This window comes from Phyllostomus hastatus, unplaced genomic scaffold (genome assembly GCF_019186645.2).
Source record: "Phyllostomus hastatus isolate PE091 unplaced genomic scaffold, TTU_PhHast_1.1 phas_contig_571, whole genome shotgun sequence".
NCBI lineage: Eukaryota > Metazoa > Chordata > Mammalia > Chiroptera > Phyllostomidae > Phyllostomus > Phyllostomus hastatus.
The window spans coordinates 204,888-220,764 of NW_025333913.1; positions in this window are offsets into that span (position 1 = coordinate 204,888).

Here is a 15,877-nt window from a genome sequence, read left to right on the forward strand (position 1 = left end):
GTTAGGGAGTTACCCCTAAAGTTTGGTCTCTCAAGGTCGCACTGCCACAGCCCCACCCAGAAGCACAAAAACTCCTGTTTCTTCACATGAAGCTGTGTCTGCTTCATGTGCCACCATCAGTCAACACAACGGCAGAAATGATGGTACCATCTCAGTTCCAGCTTCTAAATTATGATCCAGTGCACCTGAGAAAATACATTTAATCCACATCTGGATTCTCAATCACTAGGAATAGGGGAAAGTTAGTGTTTAACTTTTCAATCCCTCTGATATAAGGGGAAACCCCCACAAAAAAGGAAGTGAAGTGTCCACTGATAATACAGAACATGTCTGAGCCCACCTGCAGGCTGTGTGACACTGGGTGAGTCTCAGGTTTCTCATATGATTTCATGAAAATATGTTTGTTCTTCTTTCTTGGACTTTAGAAAAGAGCAGATAACTCTTTTGGAATTTTCCAAAAAGTGATGAGGGTAATAAAGGTGTCTTTTGTTGTGATGATGCAACTCTTGGCTGGCCTCGCTGTAACTGCAGAGTGAGGGCAGGTCACCAGAAAGATCAGGTTCTGATCAGAAGCATGACATTTTCAGCTATCAACATAAGAAATGTTTCAACCTGACGGGAATTTTTATGACTCTGCTTGGGCCAAAAATGACAGTAAGTGTGGGAAGCAAAACCACAATGGACTGAGAGAATGTTCTCAAACGTGGCAGTGTTTCCCCTTATTTTATACAGTATAGTGAAAGCCAGAGGCCTAAGGGGTTACATGAAATTTGTGGGCTCTCCATTAAGGAGTTGGAGGATGCAAATTAGAGAAATCTCTGAGACTGGGTAAAAAGTGAAACAAATAGACACAATTGTTATGTTGGTTGGTGCAGGAAAGATGGCCATTAACAATAAGCACAATAACCGTAGTAATGAGAAGGTATGTGGTCTCTGATATGGTACAGTGAGGGGTCAGGAAAAAAGAAAATTGCTCTGAAATATTAAAGGTATATTATTGTAGGGGCAAAAAATAAAAAATGAGATAAGTACACTAATTTAATGTGAAGATCGACTTTTGTCAGAAAAGATACTGGCCTAAGACGTGACTACTCCCCAATACTCACTTTCAGTTAAAATTTTAATTTCAGACCACCCTATTTGGTTATGTCACATTTCTGAGTTTCTGAGTCCAACCACACAGTCCTCCCCTGAGCTTCTCAGGTTTAGTATGTAGTCCCTTTTTGTCTACACTGCCCCTTTTTGTTATAAATTAGCCTAAAACATACACTGGTGACCCATCTTCTGGTTAGATAATATTGTCTCGAGTGCTGGAAAGGGATTCTTAAGAAGTCTTAGTGGCAGTGCGTGTCTGGATGAATCATAAACCATTGGTGATCCACCAACACCTTCATCTTAGATGGAAGTCAAAGCTGAATGTTCTCAAAGGAGAAAAGCAGGTAAATGGGAGACAGTCAGTCCCATGAGTCTTTATTAGAAAAACTTTGTGGGTCATTTCTGACCTATAATCTATCATGATCTAAGTTGTGCTATCTCATTTCTCTGTATTTTAAAACTTGTATAACATTTACTTACAGTTTGAGGGCAGACTATGCAACTATTCAGTTTTACTCATCTGACCATGTGATGGGGTCATATTTACTATGGCCCATCTATTATTAATTATGAATTATCCATTATCACTCTGATTTTTGCTAGTTGTACTCTTGAAAGCTGTCACCTGAATGTGTATTTGGGGACCAGGCTGTAGGAACAGAATGTTGCAAAGTACAATTAGCATCCAAAAATTCCACAGGTGAGGACAGTAAGAGTTTCACAAATACATTTCTTCTGCTTCAGCAGCAGGCATGGAGGGTTGTGTTTTATAGCCACTTCAGCCTCCATTTGAATAATATAGTTATGTGCCTATTGAGTAAGGATATGAGGATATTCATATAATTATGTTCTAGCATTTATTCATAAAATTCCTTTCTCAATATCTTTATTCCAGTAATATTCTACAACTTTCTTTGATCTTAGTTATTTTCCATTCACTCAGAAATAACCGACTTAGCAGGAGAAAAGATTTACTTTTATAAAAAAGGCTTTATAAATTTATTTTTAGAGAGAAGGGAAAGGACAGAAAGAGCGAAATACCAAAGTATGTTTGTCTCTCATGCACCCTCTATAGGGCATGTGCCCTAACTGGGAATCAAAGTGGCAACCCTTTGGTTTGCAAGCTCCACTCAATCCACTGAGCCACACCATCCAGGGATAAACATCTGACTTTTAAATTCTCTTAAAACACACACACACTTCACTTTTCCTCCTTCTGCAATATCATTTCTTCTAAATTGTTGCGTGGGTCACCGGCCAGCAGTGACCACGGAACGCTGCGGATGGCTCGCCAAAAAACACGCAAGAAAAAACAACATGCACAGAGACAGACTAGTTTCTGTGGGGAAGTAGGGACGAAATGGCCAGCCCCCCTAGTGGGGAGTGCACCGATTTACCGCCCATACCTGCTTTTATTAGGCTCATTTTGCATAATAATTCAGGTAAAGTACAGTACTCATTAGGGGGAAGTAAGGAACCATAGAAAACAAAGAACTCTGCCGGTCTATTGAGTTGGGGGTCAAAAAGCTGTAAGACTGAGGAACAAAATAACTTCCTCCTAAGACCCTTCTCATTCAACTGAGAGCATTCTAAACAAAGAAGGTTTCACAGTAATTTACATGTTCTTTCTTAGGCCTGATCACCCGGGGAATCCGCACTTCTCAGTACCGAGCTGCACCACCCTGTCATTGTTTCAGGCTTAGGTAGAGCAAGGGAACTAAGGCAACTGGGAGACAAGGAGGTTTTTTCCCAGACGCTGAGAACTCAGGCTATGTCAAAGCCGAGGAGCGAGAGTCCATCACCCCCTTTTGCTGCAGCCCCCCAAGTCCTTCTTTTTGGGGGCCTCCCAAAGTGATCATGCCTGTCTTAGGTGGTTCCCCCCATGGGGAATCTTACCCGTCTTTGGCTAACCGACCAAGCTTTTTGGGGTTCGGTTATGAATAAAGCAGCAGAAGCAGCATTCCTTCCAGGAAGATAAGCTTTTGTCTCCTTGCTGGCTTACAGTTCCAAGGGCGTTCCCTTAGCCTTAGCCTAGGCGGGGGTTTCAGCTTCTGATACCAGTCAGGGCGGTTCCCAACACTAAATTTCAAGATGTTACCAGAATGGGGGCCCTACCAAGGACAGGATTGCCTAAGGTTAACCATTAATGCATGCATTCTTGAATTTGTGCAGGAAGAATTCCACAAAACAAACCCAGGTAATTTTGAGGGTATATTTATTTAAGCAGGGGACAGTGACACAAGACTGGGCCTAGAATAAAAAGAGAATCAGAAGAAAGACTGGGTGGGACTGCTTTGATTCTATTAAAATATTCTGTGAAAGATATGAGATTAAGAGTGACTAATCAGAGCTTATTGCAGAGTCACAAAAAAGGGGCCTTAATGAAAGGTTTATGGGGATTTCTTGGAACAAGCTGCTGCTGCCATGCTCCCTTATTTCAAGTCTGGTGAGAACCCCTTAGAGATAACAAGAAAGGAAATTTACCCTCCCTAAAAAAAGAAAAACAATTCAGTACATGTGCTTGCTCAAGAAGTTTGCAGGCTGCCCTGGATGGTTAGCTCAGTGAATTGAGCATTGGCCTATAAACTGAAAAGTCACTGGTTTAATTCCCAGTGAGAACACATGCTTGGGTTATGGGCCAGGTCCCCTGTTGATGGTGTGTAGCAGGCAACCTATCAATCTTTTTTCCTCACATATCCATGTTTCTCTCTCTTTTGTTCTATCCCCATCCACTCTCTAAAAAATGAATAAATAAAATACTTTAAAAATAAAAACAAGAGTGCACACATTGTAATCTGTGTTGAGTTTTATTGCTTTCAAAAGGTGAAAATCTGAGGCAAGGTCTCAGGGAAGATCTCAAGATAATATTCATCAGCATTTTTAGGGGTGCCCTTTCAGGGTATGGTTTCCACTACTTGGTCAGTACCAGGCCAGAAGGTCTAAATAGCATGAGCAGTTATATGCCAGAAGAGGAAAGGCTACCTTGATAGCTAGGTCCAGCACATTTCATTTATTGCTATGAACCTGGGTCTTTTTACCTGGGTAAACTTTTGTATCCAGCTATAAATTGTTTGACCAGTTTGTTCAGCCACCTTTCTCAATTTCCCCATTTCACTTGCAAAGGAATATTTCTAGCTTCATACTAACCTGCCTTAAAAGAAAAAAACATAAAAAGAGCATTTTTTTGTAAAATAAAAGTTATTATATACACCTTTAGAAATGATTAACAGTTGTGCTACATACACACTGTTTGAGAAAAGCCCAAAGAATAACTATAATTATTATTATGACTAATATTAGCAGGTAGGTAAATACATTCAAACTTATCATGTACCATATTAATTTGTAGTTGTAAAGCTTTTGTCATTGTCTTGGCATAGCTGTCTCTGTCTCTGATACCAGCAACTTCTCATCCTTGAGACATGTTTGATTGTGATGAGTAGAGGCAAGCATCAGAGACAGAGACAGGTGTACATTGGCAGCTGGGTTCCTGATAAGGTTTTTTTTTTTTCCAGTCATGGTGGTGAGTGTCTTTAACTGATGTCTACTCCATAAGACAAAATGTGTCATTGTTTGAGTTCATCATCATTGCCTAGCAGTGCACCTGTGAAATGGATATCACTAATTTATCATTTGTTATAAGTTGATTAGTGAGTTTTGATAATTGCACAGAATGTCTCATTTAGTAAGGTTGATCTATGTGTCCCTCTGTTTAGATGTATAGTGTGACCAGTGACTATCAAATGAGGATGAAAGATATGTGTTTACCAAGAGGAGTAAACTTTATGTTAAAAGACCTTTTGGCTAATGGGGAGTTAAAAGATTTTAAAAAATTATTTAGATAAGTTTTAATTGCACATTTTGTATGTTTCAACAATCCAGAAAATTATGACAATAGGCACATTTTCAATATTATAAATAGGCCATACATTAGAAGTGCATTACATTATTTGCCCAGTGAAACTAAAACCAGAAAAGACGCCGGTGTTCAGACTGCCTGTCACTATCAAACCCAATAGCAATGACAGAGATTGAAACAAAAGCTTTAACTCACTAACATTACATACTTGTTAGCTTGTAACTTTTTGCCTTAAACTAAAATTTCCCAATTCTTGAGTCCCCTATCATTCCCCACTGTTAGTATTAAACTATCTCATTTCTATGAGATCAGCTTCATATGGAAGTATTCATTTTGTTGTTGGGCGTGTAACTTGACATTGGACTGTCCAGTGCCAGTGTGGGGTTGAGAGAAGCACCTTATTGCAGACCTACATAAGGAGGCACATTGTATGCAACAATGAGCTATGCTACTGAAGAAAATGACAAGGATAAAAAACAATAAATGCCTCTCAAAGAACAGGTATACTTGGCAGCCAGGAGGTTAGTTTAGACAAGTCAATACAAAAGGATCCCTCTCTCTATTTTATATTGGACACGACATCCAATTTATTTGCTTTACTTTATGCTCTATGAGCTATCAACTATCAGTTAGGTTAAAACAGCATATTTCTTTAAATTCTTGACATCCATGATTATACCTTAAAAGAAGGTAGTCTATACCTGCACAGTTTTCCAGTACTGCTTCTCTGACTTGTCCTAGTTCTTCATTAATGGCACCGATGGTTTGGGAGGTGGCATTCAAAGCTTTTGCCATAGCACAGGCTAACCTGCTTATTTCCACATTCATATAGGTTGTCATGGGTGGCATTACAAATATAGTTAAAAACACATATTCAGCAGGGCTAAAAAGGTGCAAGTCACTGATACAATGGGGTGTAAGGGACAGATCCCGGCAAACCCAGATAAAGTGGGGCTTCTGAGGCATAAACACTGTCAATCTTCTGAGATGGCATGGTCCCGCAGTACTCTTTGCTGGAACATAGGAATAGATAGTCCTTCCACATATCAGAAATCATCCTTTGGGCAATTAAACATGAGCGTAGGCATAAGATACATCAGTAGTGATGGTGAAATTCATCTTCACACCTGCTGAGAGCACAAGAGAGTTTTAAGTACAGTTAACAAAAGTTGCACACTTTCTAGCTGGGGTACATTAGTGATCTTTAAGGAAAACATGTTCTTGTCCTTTATAGTTACCACTGGTCCCCAATTATAAATATCAAAGTAAGTCATTTTCTTTTCAATATGCTCAAACACAGTATAATTTCTAAGGCTTTCCAAGAGAGTACAGACACCTATAAAACATGAAGTGAAAGTTTGTTCAATATAAGTGCCTCCTGAAAAGCAAAAGTCAGAAATATTCAGGACAATTTTTGTTAAATATGCCGGAATACATTCAACTAGTTTGAAAGAAATAAGTTGTCCATAAAAAGGTTTAAATAAGAGATAATGAAGAGAACATAAGTTTTTTTTTTTAAAGATGACTTTCAGATCTTCCTCCAGTACTTTCTTTATTCTGGCATGATGAGTCCAAGGTTTTATTTCCATCAGCTTCACCATGCTGGGGGTGGTGAGGACTATGTCGCAAAATCCAGTCCACTTTCCTCCTAGTTGACTTTCAGGAGATGCTGTCACCAAAATCTTAAATGTCTTCTGCTCAATGAATGAAGCAAACCTATGGGATAGAAGTCTCTAATACAAGCAAGGTCATTCATCACAGCTAAGTTCTGACTTAAATGTTGTACATTTACTTTACCTACAGTTTTGTTTTTTTTTTTTTTTTTACTATATACATGTCTCCCACCACAATTGTGATCTGAAATGGCCACCTGTACACAACTTCATAGAGACTCAACTGAATCCCACTTCAAGGAGCCACCCTTATACTGAGCAGGGTAATAGGCAAACATTTATCCCAATGGAGATGAGTTTCTTGACACAGCTTGGCTATATTTTTCTTCAAGATTTGATTCATCTCCTCTGCTTCCCAGAAGCCTGAGGTCTCCATGCCCTGTGGAGATTCCTAAAATTGGATTCCTAAAATTTACTTGATTCCTACAATTTACTAACCTCCTTTGTAATTTCTGAAACAAAAACTGGTCCGTTATCACTCTGGATGCTGCCAGGGAAGCCATAGTGAGGGATTAATTCCTTCAGCAAAGCTTTCACTTCCTCTTAGGATTTCTCCATTCTAGTAGGATAAGCTTCTACCCATCCTGAAAAAGGTGTCAACAAAGGCTAAGAAATATTTCCACTCTCAGACTCTTGGCGTCTGAGTAAAGTCTATTTGATAGTTCTCAAGTGGACATTGTCCTTGATATTGTTTTCTTTCTCTCCTTTGATGGGGATCTGTCTTGGGGTTGTTCTTCTGGCACACAGAACATCTAGCAATTACTTTTCTTGCAGCTCTAGAAATTCCAGGACCTGTGAGCCACAGTTTGACATAGGTGGTTCATGTGTCTTTTCCACTGTGTGGCCTCATGCAAATGTTTCATGACTGGCTCTACTAAATGTTCAGGAAAACAGCATAACTCCTTTCTTATTCTTTTTCCATCCATTATCAGGGCCTTCCTCATCAAAACCTCAGCTCTTAACTTTCTGTAATTGTGCAGTTGAACATTCGAGGTCAAATCGTGACAAGTACAGAACACGTTCCAAGGGCATTATAAACATTCCTTTAGCAGCTTTTTTTTGCAGCCCATTTGGCCACATTGTTTCTCTGGCCACTTTAGTGTCCTCTTTCTGATGCCCTGGGCAGTGCATAACTGCGATCTGTAAAGGTACCTGAACAGCCTCTAATAATTTTTAAATTTCTGCTGCATGCTTGATCTCCTTTTTATTGGAAGTTAATAATTCTCTCTCCTTCCATATTCAACCATGTGCACGCAAAATCAAGAAAGCATACCTTACCTGGCTGGTGTAGCTCAGTGGATTGAGTGCAGACTGCCAACCAAAGCATCGCAGGTTCAATTCCCAGTCAGGGCACATGCCTGGGTTGCAGGCCACAGCCCCCAGCAACCACACATTGATGTTTCTCTCTCCCTTTCTCCCTCCCTTCCCTCTCTAAAAATAAATAAATAAAATCTTAAAAAAAAAAAGAAAGCATACCTTGATTCGGTGGACACATCCACTCTCTTTTTCAGGGATAATTTCAGTGCCCTCATCAGTGTAATCACTTCAGCTTTCTGAGCGGAGGTTCCTGGTGGCAAGGCCTTGGCCTCCACTACTCCTTCAAGAGTCACAACTGCGTACCCAGCCTCTCTACTTCCATTGCCCATATAACTGCTTCCATCTATATAGAGAGTCCAGTCTGCTTCTTCTAAAGGATGGCCATGCAAGTCAATTCTGCTAGAATACACTTCATCAATTATCTCAGCCCAGTCATGTATTAGCACAGCTGAGTCAGACACTGGGAGAAGAGTGTCAGGATTTAACTTATGGTTTTGAGGAAGGCATTGGGATTATCAGGAAGAATGGTGTGGTACCTGCCCATTCTTCCAGCAGTGAGCCACATATTTCCCTTTTGCTCCAGCAGGCTAAACACTGCCTGGGACACATAACTATTATAGGCTGTCCCAAGGAAAACTTTTTCAGCTTCCTGCAAGAGCTTTCAGGTGGCTACTACTCTCAAGCAGGCTGGCCACCCCTGGACAGTATGGTCTAAGTTCCTTGACAATTATGTGATGGGCTGCAAATGTCACTAAGCATATGGGTGAGGAATCCTAGGGCAATGCCCTATCTCTCACCCACATACCATTGAAAGGGCTTCAGTAATTTTGGAAGTCCCAAGGCCGATGCAGAAGTCAGGTGAGACTTCAGGAACTCAGAATCTCGAGTGCACTCCTTTGTCCACTCCAAAGGGTTATATGCTGGTCCTTTCAGAGCCTCATACAGTAGTTTAGCAATCAGCCCAAACTTTGGAATCCAAATGCAGTAGTTGCTTGCCATCCCCAGGAATCTCCTTAATTGTTTCCTGGTGTTGGGAGGGGTCTTCTGTGGACTTTTGTTGCATGGCCTGCACCATACTCAGACTTTTCTGCACAGGGATACCTTTCCCATTCTCTCAAGGAGGCACCTCTTATAATGCTCTAAGAGGGGAAGACCATCCCCATTAGGGTCCCAGTTGGTCTTGGTCAGAGGTACTGCCCTGGGAAGGCCCAGAGTCCCATTTGGATTTTCTTGGTGCAACCTCTCAGCCTCTTCATTTGCCTATCCAACACCAGCCTCTGCTCATGCCCCATAAGCAAATAATTCAATAAGGCTTGTATGTCTGCCCAATTGGGATGATAGGTGGCAAAAACTGAGGAAACCAAATCAATCATTTTAGCAGGATCATGTTAGTAAGAAGGGTTTGAACTTTTCTAGTTTGACAGATCTGATGTAGAAAGCAGAGTATGTGCCCAATAATATCCAGGAGTATGGCCCTCTGGCCCTACTCCCACTGGAAGTCTCCAAAAAGTATATTTCCCTGCCCTGGTAGGGGCTTTTCATCTACAAAATTTATTTTCTTGACTGATTTGAGATAGTGGTGCCAGTTCATGCACACTTTCCCCTTTTCCCTCATCCAAGTAGATCCCCTGGGGCTGTGGGAACTCTGGGCAGCTTGTACAGGTCAGAATATCTACATCTTCCTGGTCCCTCTCCCAGATATGAACTTCTATCTTTCACGTGAAAATTCCTCTTTCTCTGAACCATTAACTTATTTCCTTTTAATTTTGCCTTTTTATTATGTAAACTCAAAAAAACCCTTCTACGTAAGGCATTTTGTCCCACTTCCCTGATTTTTGACAAAACAGCTCTAGTTATAGTATAACAGAGTAATTTAGAGACCCATTCAATGACCAACCCTGTAATGAGTCTAAATTATGCAGTACACAAGCAAAACAGTATTATAATAAAACGAGATATGCTCTCTATATATGCTCAAAGTCGACAATTTAGCCAGAATTGGTCCGAAAGTGCTATTTCCCAGAATGGAGGCTTTTTCCCGTTTTATACCAGACAGACCTCCAAACAGAGGGTACCAAAGTTAAATCAAAAAATGTCCTTTTCCAGGTGGAGTTCCTTTAGACAGAGGGTACCCAAACCAAATTGGACACCATCTTTTCAGACTGAGCACTGTAATCCGGAAAGGTACCTTACCAGAGGACTGAGGCGTGACCCAGAATTTTAACCTGAACCAGAAAGTGAAATGATTCAATAAAATGTGATAAATTTAGGGCCCCTTGTAAGCTTAAAATGCCTAATACCCTAACACACCCCAGGCTTTACAATCTCTCATGTGTCTGTGAGCAGACTCCATTCCTCCAAGACTTTGCTCTGTCTTCATCTCCACTTATACACAATTCATTTCTGGACAGGTCCCCAAGAATCTCTCACATATACCAGAGGCCACCAGGAACCAGAAAGGAAACAGAACCAGAAAATAGATTTATTTCCCATTTCTCAATTCTGCTTGCGGGCACTTTAAGGACAGGCATGTGGAATTTGTAAAAACAACAAAGAAAACAAAGAATGAGGACAGTGATGTCAGCCCTGAGCTGCATGTCAAAGAGGGCTTGAGAGAGGCTCATTCAGTACATGCCTGTGGGTGGCTCATATAACACAGACCTGCATGTTCACTAGGGTAGTTGAGGTTAATTGCAGAATATCTTTTAAAATCTCTGTGATCTTGTTTCTTGAAGGTACAGGGAAAATGTATGTGGAATGAGAACACTGTTACTGGTAAGGGCTCTGTAGAATCCTGCCCTTTCATGCTGGCACGTCTTCATGGATTGTGAGGCAAAGCTACATTGTGGCAACATGGGGCCCACAAGGATCTGGGAAGTCAGACCATCTCCTGCTGTGAACATCAAGTCATAAGAGAGGGAGACAATGCAAATCTTTTTTTATATTACAAGATAAGGAAAAATTGGAAGGTTTAAAATATGTTAAGGATCAACACTTCAAGTAAAATAACATGATTAGCTACTTCCTGGGCAGTTATATTAAAGTAAAACGTGCATCAAACAAGTTTAAAAATGAAAGTAAGACTGTATTAAAGACCATGCATTGGGGCAGTGAGACAGAACTCAACACCCTTGATTAAAAGGTTGGAGAGATTTTAGAACACAAGGATCCATAGGCACCTTTGTTTGCTCATTGACTTCCTACAAAAGAAAAACAAAACTTTGAATACTATCCTGACTGGAGGACCTTACTTTCTGTATGTAAATGTCCCCAACCAAGGTAGGTTTCTACTCTTCCTCAAAGATAGGGCAGATGTACACCAGGATGATTGAAATTCCTAGTAATGGGTCCAGGTATTTGAGACAGATATTCTTTGGTGATTAACACTGGCAAAAAAGTGTTCAGAAAAACTTGTTTACATTTCAAAAGACAAGATAAAGAATCAGGAATTGCAGATTGCAATCAGATTTCTACAGGAATTATTTGAGGAATAGATGTCAGAGAACAATAGTCAGAAAGAACCTGTCCAAATGTATCTGACTGTGGAAACTTTAAGGTCTCTAAGTCATAACAAAAACACCTTCTTCACAGTGGAGAGAACCATAAAAAAATCCCTTTTAGTGAAGACCCAATTTGTACCTCCATCAGGTCCTGCAGTAATGGAGGGAAAAGGGGGAATTGTTTTCAGGAACAAATATAAAGGACACATGGAGAAATTCAAAGAAGGGTAGGATCAAGGGTGGGAAGTGGAGATGACTGGAGTTGGGGGGAGTAACTGGGGGCAATGGAGAAATTGTATTTGAGGGACATTAAAAATGTGGAAAAAAGAATTTTCAGTTCCTAGCAATGTAGGCACAAGTGCAAACTTGCTGAGAATCTTTGAACTGAGCCAGGATTGCATTTCCCAGAAGGTTGTGCTTTTATATCTCTCTCCACTCACCTTCTATTGTTATTGTTGTTGTTGTTTTTTTGGGGGGGCTTAAATATCAAATGAAACTAATAAGGGTATTCTATATCCCATGACATGGTTGCTGTAATTTAGTTTGTCCTGATTAGTAACAGAAGTGAACAGAAACACATTCACCACATAGTTTGATCTGATGCAGTGTTTTTTAAATAAAACCTAAGATGGGAGTTTTAACAGTCTCTTGAAGTTAGTAGGTTTCACCTTGACACTTTACCAATAGTCTCCCTAGATTTGGATGATTGTGTCTTCACCCAAAAAGACAAAAATTACCTTCAGGACAAACTTAGCTTTATAAAAACTGTGGTTATTTCAAATTCTGTGGGCACCAGTCTGAACAAGGATATTTGATCCAAAACTATATTTGCATTACCAACAATTCTAATTATACTCTATTAATAAAAGGGGCAGAGCCATGCTAAGCTTATGCAAAAAAGCCTACTTCTATGAACCTAAGACACTCAAGAAGACATTCAAATCTATGGAAATAAGTCTAACAGAGAGAAAAAAATACTGAGTTACTACCCACAGAGGTGTCTTTTAGCTGCTTCTTGTTGTCCACAACACTATAAAGGTGCCCTCTGCATGACCACTGGAAAAAAGACACAAACTGAATTTTTACAAATCTGTCCCTTGCTTCCACTTGTAACTATATGACAACTGCGCATAATTGAGGGACACTTTGTCAACTTCACTGTAGAGATGGTTCATCTGAGACCAACCGATAATGGGATCTGGTATAAAATGCAACCTTAAGTCAACCACAGCGACAAGGTCAGTTTTTATTATTGAGCATTTATGATTCAATGCAAGTCCTCTAATAATTTTCCATTTTCACAGCATATCTACTTGAAAAAATGCAAAAGATTTATTCAGAGTTTAATAACAGGTGAAGAAGAAAGGGTCACTGGTATTTTACACCCATATTGAGGGGTCTCACTTTCAAAGAAACTATTGTTTTCATGATATCACACTGAATATTCCCAAATCTTTTCTTTTGACAAATTTCATGGTGAAAGTTCTATAGTTACAGGAGAGCTTCATCTTCTAAAATAGATTCGGGCTCTCCCTGTTGTACAACCACTGAGTGGAGGTGACACTTGTATCTCAGGCAGCACTACACTGTCCTTATGCTGTGTGACTGGTGCTGTTGACTGGAAAGTTAGCACACTCACAAGTTCTGTGGGAAACAGAGGATGTGAGAGAGAGAGAGAGAGAGTGGACTTGGGACCTGAGGTCACTATGTACCTCCAGAAATATCAGCCATTCACTGTCCATACTTAAGTTTGTAAAGGTCACTTGAGGATGGTCCTGATCTTTGCATAAAAGTAATTGCCTTTCTTGAGGTGGCAATGTGTAAAGGGAAGGCTGGACATGTTCTCTGATCACAGAGTAGCCCAGAGTGAGCCCTGAAGTGTTCTCATGGGCATCTCAGTACAATCAGCACAGAGAACCTCTTCTCAGCTTCTGTGTCCTATAACCTAATCATTAGGTGAAATTTTCTTCTCTCATGAACTTTCTTGATCTTAGAACTTATTTCACTTCACAAACTCATGTCCCACTCCTCACATAAGTGTTTGTGTATGTTGAAGATGGCAGGCTTACATCCTCTGTACAAACCTCAGACCAAGGAAATTTTAAAGTTAGTGGGAAGGCATTTACCTGCTGTTAAATATTTTATTATTCCACAAAGATAGCTCAACCTGGTTCTTATGACCTTGTATTTGAAGGAGTTTTTTGTAAATATTTTGACAAGTTGAACTGTACTTGTGTTGTGGCCTGCAAGCTGAATAACATGCTGAAATAATTTCCTATAGAGATGTTTTTATGATTTTAACAAAAGACATGGATTGCAGGAATAGAAGGAAACTACTCAAGATGGTAAAGGCCAAACAGGAAAACCCATAGTTAACCCAATATTCCATGGAGAAATACCAAAATGTTAATAAAATATAGAACAATGTGAGAATAACTTTTTCCTTGCCTGTTCAACATAGTGCTAGAATCTCTGGATGGAACCATTTGTCAAGAAAATGACATATTTGGTATTCATATTGAAAGAAAATAAGAAAATTGATCTGTTCAACAGACAACTTCACCTAATGTGTAGAAAACACTAGAGATTGTGTCCTCCACACACAAAAATAATAGTGAAAACTAGTACATTCAGTGAAGCTGGAAAAGACAAATGAACAGACAGCATCATTCCCATTTATTTGTAACAATAACGAAAAAACCCAAAATGAAGTTAAGAAAACAGTTTCACTTCAAATAGCACAAGAAGGAATGAAATACTTAGAGAAAAATAATCCAAGTATGTGGAAGATGTGTGCACTGAAACCACCAAATTATCTGGAAAACAAATAAAAATTAAAAACTAATAAGTAGAAAAACATCTATGTTTATAGATTGAAAGACTCCCAATCATATACATATTTGATGCAATTTGTATCCAAAACCTAACAACACAGCAAGCTCCAAAGACAACCTGCCTCTATCCTCTTCCAATAGGGACCCCAACAACCACTGCCAGGCTGCTCCTCAGCCCCACTCAGTGGGAACTTATGGGCCCTGAATGTCTGTGTCAGACTCAGGATAAGGAAACTTGGGGTACTGAGGAAAAGCTACGTTTTGCATTTCTATGGAGTTTTGGGGCAAAGCTCAATCTCCCTGACCCAGACTCACCTTGGGAGAAGAGCACCAACAATTCAAACCAGGTATTGGCTGAAAGAGATTTAGTTGAGTGTCCCTCCACTGTGAAGAAAGCATTTTTGTTATGACCTGGAAGGGTAATGTTGCCTCAGAATCAGGAACCCTGACACAGGTTCTTTCTGAATCTAGGCCACTGACATCTATTTTTACAGCACTCCATTAAAAATGAAATTGCAATTTGGTAAATGCTGATCCTTTATCTGGTCTGTTGAAATATACTTAAGTCTTTTTGAAAGCTTCTTGCCAGTGCTAAGGACCAAAGAATATCTGTCTCAAATGCCTGGTCCCATTAATTTAGAATTTTAACCTTCCTGGTGTTCTCATGTCCCAATAGAAGCACACCTTTCTTGGGGACCTTTAGAGCCAAAATGAAAAAGGACCTCCTATCAGAATTTGATGAAAAGTTTTGCTTTGCTTTTGTGTAAACTCAATTAGCCATCACACATTCCCATAGTTCCTTCTAAAGTCTCTCCAGCCTTCCAGTCAGGATGATGTTTTCTGTTTCACTGCCCTAGAGCATCCTCTTTAATAAAGTCTTACATTTATTTTTAAAAGTGTTTAATGTATGTTTTACCTTACCATAATATCCCTGTATGTAGCTAAGCATGTTTTCTTACTCTAGAGTATCTGCAAATCCTTGAAATGTTTTCTCTTCTCATTAGTTGTTTTTAAAAAGGTTTCCAATAGACATACCTCTTTTCTTCTTGGTGTTCACAGCAGGAGATGACCTGACTTCCCAGGTCCTCTTGTGGACCCAAATGCCGCAAAGCAGCCTTTGCTCAGAATCCATGAAGGCATGCAAGCATGAAAGGGCACATTTCCACAATGTTCTAACCATTCCACATCCATTTTCACAGCAACTTCAAGAAACAAGGATCACAGAGAGTATAAAAAATATTTTATCATGAAACTCAACAACTGAAGTAAACATGCAGGTCTCTGTTATGTAGCCACCCTCAGTCCAGCATTGAATGATCCTCTCTCAAGCCCTCTTTGACATGCGTCTCAGGCCAGATATCACTGTCCTCATTCTTTGTTCTTTGTTCTTTTCACAAATTACATATGCCTGTCCTTAAAGATCCTGAATTCAAAACCTGGGAAATGGTAAATAAATCTCTTCTCTTCTTCCATTTCCTGTCCTGCTCCCTGTGACATTTAGTATGTTTGGCTGGGAATTGTGAGGTCCTGTCCAGATGTGGATTTTGCATAACCAGTGGTGAATACAGAGTGAAGCCATGTAGAAATGGGATATGCTCA